The sequence below is a fragment of the Monodon monoceros genome, unplaced genomic scaffold, assembly GCF_005190385.1.
Source record: "Monodon monoceros isolate NGI ecotype Baffin Bay Population unplaced genomic scaffold, NGI_Narwhal_1 Super_Scaffold_10, whole genome shotgun sequence".
Taxonomy (NCBI): Eukaryota; Metazoa; Chordata; class Mammalia; order Artiodactyla; family Monodontidae; genus Monodon; species Monodon monoceros.
Genome location: NW_021703766.1, coordinates 22,736,475 through 22,740,715, shown reverse-complemented (window position 1 = coordinate 22,740,715; position 4,241 = coordinate 22,736,475). Strand labels below are relative to the sequence as shown.

Sequence of the window (4,241 nt, the reverse complement as noted above, 5' to 3'; positions counted from 1 at the left end):
AGCTGCAAGACAGATACCTGATTTAGCTCATTTGTACTCATTAATCACAAGAGATGAATGCCTTCTGCCTTGCCAAGTTTTCACTTGTATTTGGGAATTAGTGGGTGGTTCACTTAAAATACTAATTTTTATACATTTTTTAAATGTCTCCTATATCTTAGGTTTACTGCATGTGCTTTGGAATAAGAGATATAGTCCATGCCTAGCCAGTCAGGACAGTTTGTTCATGGATAGGTAAAATGTCCCAAAATGACTAGTGAGATACATTTCTGGGAATTTTGTTAAAGTCGGGAGAAAGAAAACGTTTTTCCCCCACTGAACCGGATGATGTAAAAAGGGAGCAACTGGTGACTGCCTTGCCACCCCATTTGAGAGCCTTATTTGAAAGGGAAGACAAAATAGAGGAAAGTGTGCCCAAAAGATGAGTTCTGAATGGTTCGATTATCTTTTTTCTTTTTTAATCAAACAGTATGAATTTAGGTTTTCTGTTACTTTTAACTAGAAAAATACTGAGCCATATAATCACTATTTCCATAAGAAATATTTTACTTTGCATATCACCTGTCTTTCTTATACAGTGAGCCACAATCAATTGGAAAATAAATCACAGATATTTAGCACACCTTGTTCCTGATGCTATTTGTTGTCGGGCAGTTTTTTGGACTTTGGAAATGATTTTTTGAGAGCTTCAACTGAGAGGGAAAAAAACATTTTTAGTTCCCAACCCAAAGTAGATGCCCATTGGGGGGAAAAAAAAAGTACTACTATTAACTATTCTCTCCTCCTATCTGATACTCCTTCAAATGAAGAGACATACCAAGCAAAGACTACTGGTTTAATGAACTTGATTGGCACCAACCCCTCATACACCATCATTTTTACTACCAATGGTTATATTTTAATCACTTGCTATATTCCAGACACTATGAAAAGCACCTTACATATTTTCTCATTGAATCTCCAAAATAACAGATGTGACAAATTCTATTAATATCCATTAGTATTCTACTTTAATGAAAAAAATCTCAGAGCAGCTAAAGACTTTTCCAAAAATCACAAGCTAACAAGTGGTAGGCTGTGAATTTAATTCACCTCTGACTTTACAATACAGAATGCATGCTTATAGCCATCCTTATACAGAGTATACAGAGCTTTTTGACTTCCATTAACTCATTTAAATTACATAAAACCCTCAAGTTGATTCATAGAGAAGAAAGTTATTCATAGCATATTCTCATACAGAATTATTTTCCCCTAATTCTGTGGCCATGTTTTTTATTCTTTTCCCCAATTCATTCTCCTCTTCCTATTCTCTTTAGGTCTAGAAAGGTGAATTTCCCAGGGACATCGAGCTACTTTTCCTCAGGATGCCCAATTCATACTTTATATGTATTACCTGCATAAGAAGAGAACTTTTTCCCTCCTCTTATTAAAAAGTAGATAACTTATGAACCAATGCAAACCATAATGGAACACATTAAATGTAAAACCCATATCCCATGTTCTACTGACAGACACAAACTAAAAAAAAGGAAGGTATACAAACAAGGTCTATCATCATCATTTTATCAATACACACACTGAAGCAAAGAAGGTAAAATGATTGTGATGATTATAGTAAAAACAGTTGTAAAACTCACGCAAAAAGTAGCTTACATGAAACAAGAAAGTTAACTAACCCTGTTTTACTATCAGTTGTATCCCTTTTCCTTTCTACAAGGAAAATAGTCCCTTTGACCACCTCTACTAATATGCTTCATTCCAATCTCTTACCTTCCTTCAGCATATAAAAGAAGGGTAGATCTACAGCTGGGGTGTTCATCAAGACTTTTGCCCAGCACTGGCACCTGTTATGGAAAAGTATATGCATTAGAACCAAATAAATTTGGGTTTTGCCTCCACTTTTATTTTTCATCTTATCCCAAGCATCAAGGACTGCTTTCTAATATGAGAAGAAAATCAATTATATCCCATTTGTTTAAAAATTATCTAAATTTTACAGTGAGTAGAATAAAAAGATGAGAGATTGATTTCATTATTACCACCAAAACTTCTGCTTTCAATACTAATACACTGTTTTGTTTTAAATCTTTATTGTGCTATATCAGGTACAAACTAGTTTTATTTTTTATTAAAACTGGACACATTCTGACTGCTTAATAGGTGTTAACAGAGGACTTACGTAGTAGGAACTCAATAAATAATTACGAAATAAATAGAGAATTCATGTTGTCATACAACTTTTACAAAATTCATATATAGTAAGAAGATTAACTGAAGGGAATTCCCTGGTGGTCCAGTGGTTAGGACCTAGCACTGTCACTGCTGGGGCCCAGGTTCAATCCCTGGTCTGGGTGCTAAGATCCCACAGTCCGCACTGCATGGCAAAAAAAAATTAACTGAAAAGGTTTATTCACACGGGTGGTGAACTTAGTATTGTATTAACAAATGACGGAAGAAAATTACTTAACCCTTTTGGAAATTACTTAACTATTTGTTTCCATTTATTTTATTAAACAGGCAGGGCAAAATTGGAGACACAAATAAGTTCCAGTCTCCAGTCATTAAATTCATTGCACCTAAAAATAATAATTATTATAATAGTAACTAAACATGCCTGTTAGTAATAATTTAAAGTGGTCTCCATTTGTGAATTATGTTGTTAGATTTTCTTTCTCAATCTCTGAGATAGGAATGATGAACCAGGTTCTAAGAAGAGATTTGGTGTTTTACACATAATCCTGTGAAAACTGTTGGCATTAGACCTTGACCTAATCTTTTGATTTTAGATTCTCTTGTTTCTTATAACTCTTCAAATGAAGAGAATAGATACAATGAGGGAAATTCTGTTAATAGCCAATTAATGAATAAAAAGTGTTCCACAATGGGATACCATACAACAATGAGGACAAGGAACGACTACTACACACCATATGGGTGAATCTACCATTAAGTATTAAGTATTAAGCGAAGGAAAGGAAACAACAAAGAGTTTTACCGAACCGGACTCGTTTTGCCCGCTGCGCGGCAAGCCAAAACACGGAGAGGCCGAGGTGTGCGGCAAAAAGAGGGCTTATTCACAAAGCAGCCAAGACAAGCCAGGAGACGAAACGAAAGAAGAATAAATCTCAAATTCACCGTCTGGAAGGTAAAAGGCTAGGAGTATTTATGGGCTAAAGCAGCAGCGTGGCCTGACGGGTGAAGAACGCGGGGAACGAGAAAGGTGACTGGATGTAAGGAAAAGGCGCGTTTGTTGTCATTCTGCGCAGGCGTAACTAAGCTACGGGCCGCTGCAGGTTCAAAAAGCGGAGACTCGAGCATGCCCAGTTGGGGGATTGGCGGTCCTATCCAGTCTAAACTGGCTCCACTCAAATTAGACAGACCTGACACCAAGTAGCTGGCAGACGGCTCCGGCATTCGTCACGTTTAGGCTGAGTGCGGCTTGGAGGGCGTGTGCGTTTTTGCTAGTAACAATTAAAACGACCTTGACTAGTGAAGGCAGGTTACAGGTATAATGAATTTAACTGATGATTACCCATGGTTTTAAGAGTATGTTTAATATCCTTTAATCTTTATAATGTTCAACAGTAGTCTATGTTATTAGAAGTCAGGTATCTTTGGGCCTAAGGGGTAGTGACTGAGGTACTGGGAATGGGTTTCTTGATTGGGGTGCTGCTTACATTGGTGTCTCCATTTTATGAAGCAGCTGTTCATCTGGCTGTTCACTTAAGATTTGCAGGGCTTTTTGTGTGTAGGTTATAGTTAAATAAAATCTTATTAAAATTTAAAACAAAATAGTAAAGAAAACAAGATTGATAACAGGCCAACAGTTTTCCATTTTCAAAATATGGAAAACATAGATTCTAGGAAAAAAATGAACACAAGTTTTTTGCGCAAACTTAAGTTTTTGAGTCCTTAAAGAAATACAGCATACTTATTTTGAATAACCTATTTTTTCCCAACAAATGCAAGTGACATTTATTTGAAGAAGGAAAATACCATATTTTAATGGAGTTTATTTATTAGAATTTTGGTGCTACCTGGTAACGTGTAATTCAAAAAAGAGATATTTTATATAATAATTATTATTTTCGTCCGTAGTACTAACTAAAAAAGAACAGGAAAAGGTGGCAATGTATGATAGCTAGGTCAAAATTAATTAACTATTTTAATTTTTTTAAATCCTCTAAATGTTCTTTTAGGTCAAAACTTTTGTTTATTAATTTCACCTGAGTTCACGG

General features: G+C 35.6%; 1 non-coding gene across 1 annotated transcript; it reads left to right on the top strand.

Annotated features, from left to right (window-relative positions):
• The first annotated feature begins 2,285 nt into the window (after nt 1-2,285).
• Nucleotides 2,286-2,357, top strand: TRNAD-GUC. Its single transcript has one exon. It is a non-coding gene; the product is annotated as a tRNA-Asp (tRNA).
• Nucleotides 2,358-4,241: the final 1,884 nt, after the last annotated feature.